Genomic DNA, 15,344 nt, shown 5'->3' with positions numbered 1-15,344 from the left:
CATCGAAGTTTACTTATGATTCTGTGAACTTCCATATGACTTCACATATTTCCTTAGGTGCAGATGGTATTATCTGGCAAAATGCATTTACTTCACATAATATCTGATACCTATAACATCTTTATAGCTGATATAATTCCATCAAAATTGACAGTGTGCTTGAAATATTATAGCAAATAGGAGGCATGTCAAAGTTTATAGAGAGGAGAATTTTGAAGAAAGGTAAAACTATATTGAGCATTTTAACGATAGGCATAATCTATACATTTGGTTTACTCAATGAATAATAAAAACTTAAAAATACAAAGATATTTAAAAGGATTGGGGTATAGCTCTTTTATGAATGAAAGGGGCTTTACTTTTTTAATGAAATAATTATTTCTTTCCTATATTTGGAAGTAGGCTAAGCACAAGTTAGTTTTTAAAAAAGTGTAATCCCATTTAGAAACAAAGTGGGTAGAAGTACGTTACTTTTTTTTTCTAGTTCTTTTTTTTTTTATTATACTTTAAGTTCTAGGGTACATGTGCACAAGGTGCAGTTTGTTACATATGTATACATGTGCCATGTTGTGCTACACCTGTTAACTCATCATTTACATTAGGTATATCTCCTAATGCTGTCCCTCCCCCCTCCCCCCACCCCATGACAGGCCCCAGTGTGTGATGTTCCCCACCCTGTGTCCATGTGTTCTCATTGTTCAGTTCCCACCTATGAGTGAGAACATGTGGTGTTTGGTTTCTGCGATAGTTTGCTTAGAATGATGGCTTCTAGCTTCATCCATGTCCCTACAAAGGACATGAACAAGTACATGTTACTTTTAACAAAAGTGATAATCTCATTTAGAAAGAATCATATTACTGGGTAGTTTTATATCAATTCTATTAAACTGTGGTAGAAACACATACTATTCTTTGATCTAGGTTGAAGGCATGAAAGACTAGCAGAAGTAGAAAATTACATACCAAATAACAGAAGAAATATACTCGAAGAAATAAATGTAGTTTTCTGGACATACATTGAAAGACACAATCAGAAATTTCCACTGGCAATGATCACATCAGGGAAGACAGAGTCATAACTGATATTATGGTAGGTTGTATTATACACAATAATACTATCTACCTTTCTTCCCTGACTTGGCCATTGCTGCCTGGGAATGAAGTATATTTCCCCGCCTCACTGACTTTGAGCTTGGCAGGAGACTTGGTTGGCCAATGGAATGTAAGGGAAGCAACATGTGTCACTTCCAACCAGGGCTTTAACGTGCTTGCATTGTTTGGCTAATCACTCTGGCATTCTTGCCCTGTACCTCCAGACAGGCATGCTCCAGATACCTGCTGCTCCTGCAACCTGGGTCCCAGGATGAGAAATGTGGAGCAAACCTGAACCTAAGTGACATTTTAAGTAGAGCTGCCACAGTGGACCTGCAGACTCACACATGAGAAGTAAAGGCTTTGTATTTTCAGCCTCTGAGGATTTTGGGAGGTGGCCTGTTATGCAGCATTATTACACCAATAGCTTTAACAAATTATCTGTTTTGTTTACACTAATCATTTCAACAAAATTATATAGCATCTGTTGGAAAAGAAACTATGTGGAAAGTTGTACTTCATGCCCAGAAAGGAAAATACAGTATAAAAATAACTTAATTGATCCTTGATCTTTTGTCATAACTCCTCAGCATCTCATTCTGAAATAGAGACTATGCTTATTATATTTCATCGCGTTACGATCTCTGACAATTTCCAATGGAAAAAAACACCTTGCTTCCAGTTTGAACTTCTTGCAAAATGCTAGCATTTTTAATATGACATTATAGCCATGATGTCCAATAGTATGTTAAAAAATATATAACTACTTGTACTTCTATAGAAAAAACTGAAGACACAGATTGAGATAAAATAGACTCTAGACAGTTGCTGTAACATAGCACAAATGTTATCTTTGATTTTTTTTTATAGTGAAGGATCTACGGCAGACTAAAATATATAAAGCACTCGAAAAAGATGTAATTGGAAAAGAAACCAAAATAAGACTTCTGACACTGAGAATGAAGATAGGCTATCATGCCAGTAATTAAAGTTTGGAAAAGTAACTTTCATGAGCAGGAAAGATATTGCAGGGGAAAGGACTTTCATTTGTCCTCTTCATGCACCATAAGAGACAAAAAGCCTGACACACAAATCATTGCAGGTGAAGTGCAAGTAAGACTTTCTACCAGCTGGCTGTAAACAACTCTCAGAACTGTGAGAGCCAGAAAGAATTTTCCCCACAAAATATGGGAGATATTTTTTGCTGTGCCACTGGTAAACAATGTATACCCTAAAGCTGGTGAGGGTAGTAAGATATTTACTAACAGATGCCAAAGAACACAGACTCCAAGATTCAGTGTTCCCTGATGGTTATAAATGCATCTCTTTACAATAATTCTGAGCGATTTCAGCAAAAACACTTGAAGTCTTATCTAGGCATCAAGCTATAGTACCATGTGTCAGTGTAAACAAATGTGGGCACAAAAGCCAGGAAAGATAGTGCATGTCAGCTGTAAACATACCAGTGAATGAAACCAAAAGGTCTTATGCAGTAGAGAAGATGTTAATAAATTCACAGGCTGAGAACTGTAATAAACATATCTTGGCAAATTACAGTCTGGTCCTGCGCTATAAAATCAGGGATATATGTAGAGTTTGAATTTCACAAGGTTTTGAGAGTGTCTCATTGACTCTTATATTGCATTTATGCATCTGATTTACTGCTGTGATTGTGAGTTCCCTAGGGATAGATCTTATTTCTGTTTATCTCTCCAATTCTTAATACCTGCCATCTACCAGGAATGCAATAAATTTTTGTGAAAGAGAAGATGGGAAGAAGTATGGGAAGAGGGAGAGAAGGAAGGAAGGAAAGGCAGACTGTTGATCATTTGCAGTGAGTCATTCTAGCTTCTAGATGTCCAATAGCTGACCCTTTAATCTCCAGATAATTCCTAACTCCAGTTAGTATTAGAGAGTTCCTTTCTCTTATCTTTCTCCGTGAAATTGATGTAATAATGCATCACAAATGAATAGTTATATTCATTTATAATTTCTAAATGTGCTTTAGAAACGTTTGATGAATGAATATAATGAATGAGAGTTTAAGCTATATTGCTCACTAAACTAGAAGATGTACAGATCTTGCTTGAGTTACTCATCATAATTTCTCACCAAGAATATAATGCTTAGTGTAATGCCATTTGCCATTCCAGGGCTCAGAGATTTACCAAAAAAATTACATCAAAGGAGGTAGAATAATAGTAAGATGTGGACTTGATCCTAGATATGAATCTTAGATTTGCATTTGATTATTGTGTAATCTTTGGCTAGTTACTTGGTTTTCTCCATGGTTCAGTTCTCCTATATATTACCATGTGTTAAAAGTACCTGTAGTAATCATCGTTCGCCGTTTACAAATATATGTTCTTCTCTTTCTGAGTAAATGGAGGGATTGTTTTTGCCCACTACTTTGAAGTTAGGCATGGCCATGTGACTTGTGTTGGCCGACAAAATGTAGGTGAAAATGATGGGTGTAACTTCCAGTCAAAATTTTTAAGAGTCAATGTGCTTTTTGTCATTCACTTTCCTCCTGTTACAGTGACTGGAGATATTTCAGATGGTGGAGGCCTCTGTCATACTAAGTCTCTACGTTATGTCCACGTACAGCACAATTTCTAGCTACAAGATCTGAAGAACGAGCAAGAAATAAACCTTTACAAATATAGCGACTAAGGTTTGGGAGGTTATATGACACTGTAGTGTAATCTAGCTCATCCTGCTGATACAGTGACTTCTTCATGGAGTTGTGATAAATGCATTTAAAGAAATAAATAAATGCAAAGTCTTTAGAAAGCATTCAACAGGAATTAACTCATCCTTATTTTAGGTTCTTGCACTGAGACTACATTTTTGGATGCATACAGTTTGCTCACCTGTTCATTTGACAACAGTTTTATAATATCATTTTCTATAACAAAATTGTTAGTCAAAATTTGGTTTATTAATAGTAGTCTAGACAAATTAATTTCTGTTTTATAACTTTTTATGAGTGACATATAAATTTTTCTTGTGGTTGCTAAATTTGGGAAAACCTATCAAATTTCTTTATCAGCTGTCATAGGCAAACTTACTATAGCACTATTGTTATAGATTTGTGTCCTACACATAGAGGAATTCTGAGAAATTCCATTTCATACAACACCTAGTTTCGTGCAATACCCGTTAAAGGTGAAAACAAAGATATGGGGTTTTTAAAATTGTACACGCTGTATTATCACATTATCAAAAATATTTTTCACAGGAGAGATCTTCTGTTTTGACTGGATCTGTAATGAACTGAATCCTCTGCTTACAATTTTACATATCTGATGATTGAAAGAATTTTGTACAGACTGGTTTCTGACTCCCTCCCTTTCAATCTTTCTCTTTCACTATTAACATTCTTTAAGGGCTAGGTACTCTATGGCATGCTCAATCACAACACCTCTGGCTCTGCACCTTTCTTAAAAATCGCTTTGCAGTGATTCAGCATGGAGGGCAGATGGGTGTTTCTGGAAACCCTTCCTATACCAAGTGGTAGCGATAACATTATTAGACGTGGAAGTGACTGAGAAATACACAAAAATGTCCCACTGAATTCCAAATAAATGTATCTCTAGCTCAGCTTTCTGATCACTGAATTTCCAAAATGGTCACTTCAACACTTACAGAAATGTGGTGGAGGGTAAGACGATCAGCATAGAGTCAGCAAATTTAGCCAGTTGTAGTTAAAATGTCTTATTTTTGTAAAATTTTTAATAGTAGATTATCATATGAACACATTTCTAAAGCTTTTCCTAGGTCTTTCCAAAGGCCTTTAAATCTTAAGCTTTGTTAACTTCACTGTAAATTTGCTTCTTTTCTTATGATTATTTATTCTTATATTCATTAATTTACCCATTCATTAATTGAAAAATATTTGCTAAATATGAAACGTGCTGAATACGAAAAAGAATTAAGCATGTACAAATGTGGAAATAAAGTAGCATCCATTCTCAGTAAACATATATTTTCATGGGGAGGTAGACATGTATATAACAAGCAGTACCTAAAGGGAGTAGCAGTTACTGTTTAATATCCATCTAATGAACATTCACCTATTATTTCTTCTTTTCAAGCAGAACCTAAGTGTGTTGAGTAATTACCCTATTCCATACAGCCATATTCACAAAATCCTTTGTGGTAATCCCATTCTCTTTGCCTATGATTGATTTAGGAATGGGCTTCAGCTAGTGCAGCATGAGAAGTCAGCTGGGGTGCTTCTGGGACAGCTTAATGAACAATTCCTTTTCTTCCTCTGGAAATGTTAAGTCTGGGTGAGATGACTAGAAATGCAACGGTCATCTTGCAGCCAGAAAGAGAGCTAAACCGAATACAGAAGGGCAAAGGAGAAATATGGAAAGAAGTATGTGGGCCTTGTGTGGGGTTGGTGAGCAGCCGAATTTATCAACCCTCAAGCCACCCTGCCCCAAGACTTGCCATGCTTCAGGGAATTTAGAATTCAAAAAGAAAATTTTTAGTAAGCTAGAAAACTTCAAATTAAACCATGACAAGCTTATTTTTGCCAGCCACTCTCCTCTCTGTAAAATTGTAAGGTTTCATTTCTCGTTACTTTAATTCTATTCCAAATATGAAAAGCAATTGAATACCTCAGAGGGTGATTTGATTATCCTTTTTATAGTTACTACATCTGTACTAATGTATAAGGGGTTATTATGCTGTTTATTTTCTGTAATTTTTCCCAATTAACAGTTATTACTAGAAACTATTTTTGTTAAATGAGTAGTACTGCATATATAAGAGGATGTGTAATGATATAAGGCAGACAACTACAGAAAAGACAACTCTTTTTTAATATAATGGTCAGGAAACTAAAATATCACTGTAATTCAATTAAAATTATACATATACACAGGAGCATGATGCCAATGAAATCTGAGTTATCTGAAATTAGAAGAATTTAGCTTAATTAAAAATTATAATTCAAAAGCATTTTAAGACCTCTTTTTATTCTCAAAGGAGAAACAAAGTTTTCTAGAGGTTTCTGACTGACAAATGCAGGTACATACAATAAAAATGATATCTAACAAAGCATTATAAAATTTTCTGTAAATCTTAGAATGCACTCAAAATAGGAAGGTTTTCGTTGTAGCTGGTATTTGTTATTAAGCTGTAGTCAGGTTACAGCAAATTACTGACATTTGTTACATTTCAGCTGTAACTAGATGGGTCATCTCTCTGTTTATCAATTCTTATAGTCTAATACGGGAGAATGAATTTTGTTTTGAACAATTGAATAGTGACAGACAAGTTGTCCATAGAGTATACAGATGACAGATCAAGAGGAAAATAAGCTCTTAGCTAGTGTTTCAGTGCCCTTCACTGGAAAAATAGCCATGTGACATATACACTGTGCATGGTGGGCTTCTGTGTTAGTGTTCACACTGCTGGAAAATGTACTGCTTGAACTAAACGCACCCTCTATTGAGCACAAATGATTCAACCACAATGTAATAGGGAGATCATTACTTCTGCAAAAGGATTTTCAAGATGAGCAATGAAGGATCATAGTCTACGGAGGAAATTGAGACATGACTTGCTCAGCATTGTAAAATTGTATGGCCTGATAGATATTGGTCTGTTCTTTACATCAATAGGTAGAAGGGTCAATTATATATATAAAAAAAGGAATGTTTCATGTGGGTTGTCAATACTAACAATTCTAGATATCCTTATTAATCTCTAGGAATTATTTACTTCATTTAAATAATTTCATTTTTAGCTTCCAAGGGTGATTTGAAAAATGATCTATTGAGGGATCAGAGTTCTCTACTCATCTTCAACCTGTTTAAAGACATGATGGTTTTCATCACATCATTCACTTTCCACTGATGATCAGAGTTTTACATGAAGTTTGGGTACTGCCTCATAGCTTAACAGGTGATCCAAGCCACAGACTAGGCAAGAGGGAAAGGAGTAGACTTAATTAATTTTAATTACTTAATTAGATGGACTTTCCATTCTTAAGGAACAATTTGGCTGCTTTTAGCTTCTAAAAGTCACTGTGTGATGCTGCTTATATCTCTTTAATCAGTTATAAACTTTCAGCTTGGCATATAAATATTAAGCTGAGCAGGCTTATATAATGGCTATAAGAAGCCTTCTGGTTACTAGTAGCAGATATCTTTCTAAAATTACATATGTAATACATTTTTGTTAACAGATTCAGATTATACAGAACTAAGTAGAGTAAAACATGTTAGCTCCCCTTCATCCCTCTCCCAATCAGTAGGAACTGTTGAGTTTAGTGAGTATCATGCCACCTTCAGCATATCATGCTTCGGGATATGTAATGCTGCCTTTTTAAGGTACCATTTCTTCATTTATAATGAAGTATTTTATTAAAAAAGGATCAATGCACCACATATTTTGGTAGCTTAAAGAGCCTTTCTAAGTCACAGATTCGTTTATTCAATAAACATACATACATTTATATAAGTGGTATTATTCTCAAATTTTTAATTTCCAATATGCTTTTAATTTTTTCATTACATAATATGTTTGGGAGATCTTTTAAAATCATCCCACTGAAGCCTGCACTGTCCTTAATGGCTGCATAGTATCCATGCTATGAATGTATAATAATGAATTTAATATTCCTGATAGGAAGATATTTAATTTCCTTTCGATTTTTCTCTATCATAAATAATGCTTCTATCAATATCTGGTACATAAGTCTTTATTCTCATGTGAAAGTATTTCTGTAGAAGAGAGTCCTTGTTGGCTAAAAGTTGCAAATTGAAAATTTGAGATACTGCCAGGTGTTCTTCAAAACAGGTTTATCAATTTATATTCTTACCAACAGTGTATGAAAGTGCTTATTTCCATTTATCCCTGCCAGCTCTGGATATTATAAATCTTTTTAATTTCTGCCAGTTTGATGATTGAAAACACAGTTTTGTTTTAGTTTGCATTTTTTCTGATTACTAGCAGGTTTAAACAGCTTTTCATATATTTATTGTCATTTGTATTTCCTCTTCTGTAAATTCCTCTTCCTATTTTTCACTATTTGACTACTTACTTTTTTCTTATTGTTCCACAAATCTAATGTCTTATCATTTTTGTCTTTACTTATTTGCCTTTTGTTAACCCTGATGTTAATTTTGTATATTTTCCTACGCTTGTGTGTGATAGAGCAGTTATAAAAAGTGCTTGATAGATTTTCATTACAAAAGTGAAACTCATGAAAGTACAAAGACTTTTTACTTGTTCACTTTTGTAAAAAGTACTTTTAATTTCATGTCCACTTTCATTTAAACACCTTGTGTGCTAAATATTTGAATGGCAAAGAGAGAATTTCCAAGTCCCAACATTCATTTGTTCTTCATTCATTTATTTATTTAAAAAATGTTTGTGCCACAAGCTGGGTTTGACACTGGGGATATGATCTCTGCCATTAGTTTGGTCTTAGACAAAGGGACACTGATATGTAAAGAAACCATGACAATATGGTAAAAGTCATGTCTTGCCATTTTTATGTCAAATGTCTAAATCTGAAATTACTGAGAGGTTGGCAAACTCATCTGTTTTTCACTTTTCACATTTGTTGAGTGATTCATTCATTTAGTCACACTTGAGTATCTATATTGCAAATAGTAGAGAAATATAAATAAAAGTGACATTAGATGTCTCCCTCAAGGAACTGAGAGTCTAATCAGAGAGACAGGCATGTACACACTTGTAGTGAGGTCCTAAAGAACATCAGCAATGGCTGGTGGTATGCTTGTGGGCTGGGCCTGACATAAGTGTGTTTCCACATGGGAATCTCTCAGAGAGAGCATAGTAAGCCGTGAGAGAATGAACATTAGGAGCCTGGCATGTTACCAAATCCTTAGCTATCAGAGAAGAGGAGTGATTCTGAGCACACATGCTGTGGCTCTAATTTCTCAGTCCATTCCTACCACTACGTTTATATTTGAGTTGTTTGCAGATCTGAGCAGGATAGAAGGAAAGGGAAATCAAAGTCAAAATTGACAGAGATTTTCATTAAAACTCTATAAGACCTCAAAGACATAAGAAGTACTTTGGGAGCCCTGTAATAAAATGTAACTCTAAAGATGGGAAAGTGATTCCTTTAACTATTTTACAACAGAACACCGTGTAGCAGCATTTCCCAAAATACGTTCCACTGAAAATAAATTGCCCATGTAAGGCAAGCAAAAGGTTGCCTGGTCAAATCACTTTGGGTCACAAAGGGTTAAACAGGTTTCTTCATGCTGGATCTTCTGAGAACCTTTAATAAGTTAATGTGTCTTTGTGAATCACCAAGAGTGTAATACTGAACAATTTAAATTCAAAACCCTTTCTAGGGTGTCCCAGGGAAGAATTTTTCCGGGAAATGTATTTTGGTATATTGAAGTGTCTGATCCTGCTATGTACATGCCACAGGTTTTCCTTTATTCACATTCAGGACAAGATGAAGGCAAAACCCAAAATACCTGAGGTTGTTTACTCTTAGGTGTATTTAAAAACAAACGATTGACTAGGGACTGAATTAAACATCTAATTATATTCCCGTTAATGATTCTTTCATTAAGCATGCGCCATATTATAGTACATTAATCAGGCGTGAGATATTTAAAGATGCTTTTAAACAACTTCCTGCAACCTTGTTTTCATGCCTAGCAGTACCACAGAATGTACTTCACATATTATAAATAGAGATTTATCAGTTTAGCACTTTGGAGGAACCCACACACTTCAAATGCTACTCATAATTTTCCATGATTATCTTCCAGCCAAGGGAAACTACCTGACTGTGTGTGGGGACACCCTCTGTGTTCCAAGTTCCCACTGAAATGAGGAAAGAGATTGAATAGATTCCAGATTATTTGCTAAACTCTTAGGAACTATGGGGAAAGAGAAGTAAAACCTGGGCAAATTCCATTCTCAGAGTGGGTCGGGATCAAAAATTCATCTAAAGAGCAATTGGAAGGAAATCATTAGTAGAAAAATTGCAATGTACAACTTAAGAATCACTAATAAATAATAAACAAGCAGAATTATTTTGACTAATATAACAAAGCCAGGAACATAAAAACAAGAATTTGGAAAACTAAGATGGCAGGAATAACACTAAGCATATAGTTATCACAATAAATAGAGATGGGTTGAAATCTTTATTAAAAGATAGACTTTCAGATTGGGTCTCATGCACACACAAAGGTACACACTGACTTAATTATGTTATTTGTAAGACATATATCTAGAACATGACTCATGCAGCATAAATATACAAACACACATACAACTATTTCAGGACAATCAAAACAAAAGTGAAATCAGGGCTTGTATTATTCATATAAAAGTAATAATCATAATTTTTGTATATCAAATAGCCAATATCAAAATATATAAAGCAAAACTATTAGAGTTCTGACAGAAATTACAAAAACACAGTCATACAGAAGACTTTACCTCTCTAGATTTAGATTCTAAACTTTCAGGTCAAGAGGCTAATAAAGTTATAATTAAATCACCTTTCTAGGATTCTCTGCTTTCACAGCAGGGGTGAAGAATGGCTTCAGATACTCCTAATATTCACAGCCTTGCCTCCACAATATGCATTAAGAATAGCAGGAACAGATCTTATTGGCCCTTTATCCCTGCTCTGTCATTCACCACAGGAAGCCCTCGTCTTCTGGGTCCATCCTCAACTTCTACTTTGTAGTCTTCAAATCTGAGAGCCTTCCAACTGTGCCCTCTGAACCTCATGGCCCATCATCAATCTTTTCCCTAAAGTTTTGTTCATCTTACTGTTAACCAAAAATGAAGTTTTCTTTGAGAACACATCTTCCTCTGCACAATTTTCATGTCATGGCTGTTTTCTTTAGTCCTATATGCCATATACACTAGGCTGGGAGAGGTATTTCCCACATCCTATCTTAAAACGTACTACTTTGAACCTCAAGGCACCAGATTTCCAGTCACCACCCTCTCTGTAATAGTCACCTATCAATACTCCAAGTCACCACTCCTCATTTCTTGAAGACTTTGTTTCTGACTACAGTCCCTCCCTTCAGGAACTGAATACAGTTCCTCCCTCCAGGAATACAGTCCCTAAGAGTAAATAACCTCAGGTATTTTGGGTTTTGCCTTCATCTTGTCCTGAATGTGAACATTAATACGAATTAATGTCCCCTCAATTCATATTGACATTATAATCTGTGTAATAACATTCCTGTTTAATTACAGTTCTTTTAACGCCTCTTCTTTTCTGCCTTATATTAGTCATTCACTTCCATGGTTATACTCTGGACCTTGTCATTACCAAACTGCTTTGCCTCCATAATCTCAATTTCAAGAAGCCTACTCTTCAACAACCACATTTTTTTTTTTTTTAAGATGGAGTTTCGTTCTTGTTGCCCAGGCTGGAGTGCAATGGCACAGTCTTGGCTCACTGCAACCTCCACCTCCCAGATTCATGCAATCCTCCTGTCTCAACCACCCAAATAGCTGGGATTACAGGCACCTGCCACCATGCCTGGCTAATTTCTGTATTTTTAGTAGAGACAAGGTTTCGCCAGTGGCTAGTCTGGTCTTGAACTCCTGAACTCAGGTGATCCGCCCACCTTGGCCTCCCAAGATGCTGGGATTGCAGGCTTGAGCCACCATGTCTGGCCTCACATTTTGTCTTTATCTCTTATTCTAGTAGGATGTCTCCAATAATCCTTTAGCTCCACCAAATCCAGGAATCCATTGATCCTGTCAATTTTCTAGCAAGCACATTAAAAACAGAAAAAGGTAAAATTAAAATCAATGTTAACTTAATATGATATATTTAAATATTATCATTTCAACATATAATGTAAATGTTAATCTGGTGTGTATTTTACACATGTAGCACTTCTCAATTTGGATATTAAATTTTCATTAAAAATGCTTGATCTGTATTTAGATTTTATAAAATTTGCAATTAAAAAACCAGAGTTACACACTGAAGCTTTTCCAAACATTCCTAAAGTTTTTTAAAAATGAAGAATGAGTATCAATTTTAAAATCAAAATTAATTAAACTTAAATTAAAAAATCAGTTCCTCAGTTGCTCAAGTCACATTTCCAAGTGTTCAATAGATATATGTGGCTCATGGCTGCCACATTGTACAGCAAAATCCTAGATCACTTATTTTCCCAGTCTTCTAGATGATTCCGTATCTTATCCTTTCTTCTAAACTGCAAACCTCTCCTTCTTCATCCTCGATTTTAGCTGATTACATCTCCAACATGATGGAGAAAATAAAAGCTATCTGAAGAGACCTTCAACAAAATGGTATGACTACATCTCGACCCAGGGACTCTATTTTCCTCCCAGTACTAGAGATAAACAGTTCATACTCCCATCTAAATCCAATCATTCCAACTGTGCACTATGCTCCAGTCTCTCTTCTCTACTCAAGGATATAATTTCAGTAAGATTGTCTTTCTTTTTCTGTGTCATCTATTTTTCCTTCCCCTGGACACAAGCCTTTAAAAAAGTTTTGCTGATCTCACTTTTCATTGTGACCAGTGCTCCATCTCTCTGCTTACTTTTATAACAAAATTCTTTGAAAGAGTTATTTATACTTCCTAGTTTCAGGGTGAATACACTCATTTTTCCATTCCAATTAAACCTTTGTTTCTATTACTTCACCAAATCTATGCCTTCAAAGACATCAATGACCTTCTTGTTGCTAAATCAAATGGTCAGTTCTCAGTCCCCATCTTCCTCAATAACTCCTTCCTCTTTGAAATACTTCCTTCACTTGGATCCCATGACACCATTCATTTCTGGCTCTTTTTCTACCTCTTTGGTAATTCCTTCTCAGTATCCTCCTCCTCATATTCTCAGCCTCTCAGCTTGGTGTGCCCCAGCACTACTCTCCTCATTCTCTTGGCAATATCATTCAGTCTCATGGCTTTAAATATCACTGATGTGCCAGTGACTCCCAAATTCATATCTCTAGTGTGGATCCCTTCCTTGAACTCCAGCCTTTCCGCTCAATATTTTCACTTGGCACATCAAACTTAACATATCCAAAATTTAGCAATTTTCCCCCCTCTATGACTGCTCCTCCCTGCATTCTTCCATTTCAGATTGCCCAGGAAGCCTTGGAATTTTCTGTCATGCCTATTTTCTCTCACATCCAATGCAATACGAATGCTGTTAGCTGTACCTTAAGAATATACCGAACATCATGTCACTTTTAATTCCTCCACTTTTTTTAAACTCCTGCATACATTTTAGAATTTGCAAAAGGCAATCATTCTTTTACTTTTTAAAAGACTACAGGCTGACATCTATGATAGTCTATTTTTTGATGTAAGATTCAATTTATCTATGTAATTATTTCTGAAGTTAAATTAAAAGATCTGATGGAAAAATTAGTTTTGTTCTTGTAAGATATATAAATATATATTCAGAGTTTATGGGTAATGACTGTTTCAGATCAAAGATTATTGCCACATGTATCATATAAGCAATTATAAAGTTAGGCTGATGAAGTTAGGTATTGGTCTTTTAAAGTCCAAAACAAGAATTATATTATGTAGATTCTTTGGGATGTCACTTTCTGTTTGGTTTTTATTTATTTACTTTTTTATATTAAGGTCGAGTCTCACTCTGTTGCCCAGGCTGGAGTGCAGTGTCAAGATCTCTGCTCACTGCAACCTCCACCTCCCAGGCTCAAGTGATTCTCCTGCCTCAGCCTCCTGAGTAGCTGGGATTACAGGCACCCACCACCCCGCCTGGCTAATTTTTTGTATTTTTAGTAGACACGGGGTTTCACCATGGTGGCCAGGTTGGTCTTGAGCTCCTGACCTTAAGTGATCCGCCTGCCTCAGCCTCCCAAGTGCTGGAATTACAGGCATGAGCTACCGCACCTGACACTGTTTGGTTTCTGATACTCTTTAAATCTTCATTCAAGTTCTGCATGTTTTGTTTAACGATGAAACCAAAATTGATGCAGGTCTCTAATTGCTTTCTACACATTTTGTTAGGTGTACACAGAATAATAATGTGCTGTTGTTTCTTAGTTTGTTTCCCGCAAAGCATAGGCCCCTTAGATGTTATTTTCATCTGTTTGGGAGCAAAAATCCCCCTAAGGCTGTGTGTCTTGATGTATTAGAATCTTGTACTGTTCAAATTGCTCATGTAACTTCACCCCAAATTCAGATGCACACTCCACATCCTGGCTGAGAATTCCCGATGAAGTAAGTCAAAAATGGATATTTGCGCCACAGCCTCCAAATAGACAGAGAAGGGGAAAGATGTAGAGCCACTGGCTTACAAAGTTATGATTTCAGAGATGCGCTTTAGATGATAGCAGTGAATAACAAGCACAATGCTTGCCTCAGCAAATGGTTTTCCTGACTCCTTTAATTGAATCAGTCAGTTATTAGGCTCAAATAACCGTTTCCTAAAGTGGTTGCAATAAGCAGAAGCCATTGTACTGTACTTTCAAAGACTTGATTCAAACTCAGTAATTGAATTGTCCTGATTCCTCTAAGTCACAGGGCTACAACACTGGCAGAAACCAGCAGAAGCTAGTACTGTCTAGAGAATATTTGTTTTCATCTCCTTTAGTCTGAAAAGGCAGACTATAGGTATAATTAATTAATAAAACAATTAGGTAAATTGTCCTATTTCCTAAATAGGAAAATTATTTTGTATGGCAAGAAGTACCCAAATATTCTTTAAAGAATATATGTTCATGTGGATAAAACTGAATTGCTGAAAATAAGCACTTTGCAACTGTTCTTGCCTGAGTGTTTTATGAAGCATTAGAAAATGAGCAGGTGTAACCAATGTAGCCTTATTGAAATCCTTAGGTGGGTAGTAGAATTCAGATAATATGTGCACTTGGTCAGAATGTATTCCAGGTACTTAAAAAGGAAACACAAATACAGCATTGTTAACATGTTTCCATAACCATTCACATAGATATTATTTCTGGGGCAATGAATCACTACCTAATCATTTAGGTTTTTATTTTTCTTGGTATAGTGTTGTGCTTAGCTTTTAGGTTTCTTTCTGTCGTTCTGCACATACATCATTTTAAGTACAGCTCTATCTTACAAAATGCATCTTTTTCCTTTGGAATCTTTTTAAAAGAGTTTTCCAGAAAATCTTTAATGCCATACTACTACAGAAGTTATGTCATCCAAATCAAGGATAAAATATAGTCCTGCTAATAGTAGCTACAACTAAAAAATTATTGTGAAAGCAAGAGGCAGTTT

General features: G+C 35.5%; 1 protein-coding gene across 2 annotated transcripts in view; it reads right to left on the bottom strand.

Annotated features, from left to right (window-relative positions):
• Nucleotides 1–15,344, bottom strand: part of EPHA6 (EPH receptor A6) — a 925,594-nt gene that overhangs the window by 59,862 nt on the left and 850,388 nt on the right. The window lies entirely within an intron of this gene.

The sequence above is a fragment of the Gorilla gorilla genome, chromosome 2, assembly GCF_029281585.2.
Source record: "Gorilla gorilla gorilla isolate KB3781 chromosome 2, NHGRI_mGorGor1-v2.1_pri, whole genome shotgun sequence".
Classification (NCBI taxonomy): Eukaryota; Metazoa; Chordata; class Mammalia; order Primates; family Hominidae; genus Gorilla; species Gorilla gorilla.
Note: the sequence above shows the minus strand (reverse complement) of the source record. Positions and strands in the feature narration are given on the sequence as shown.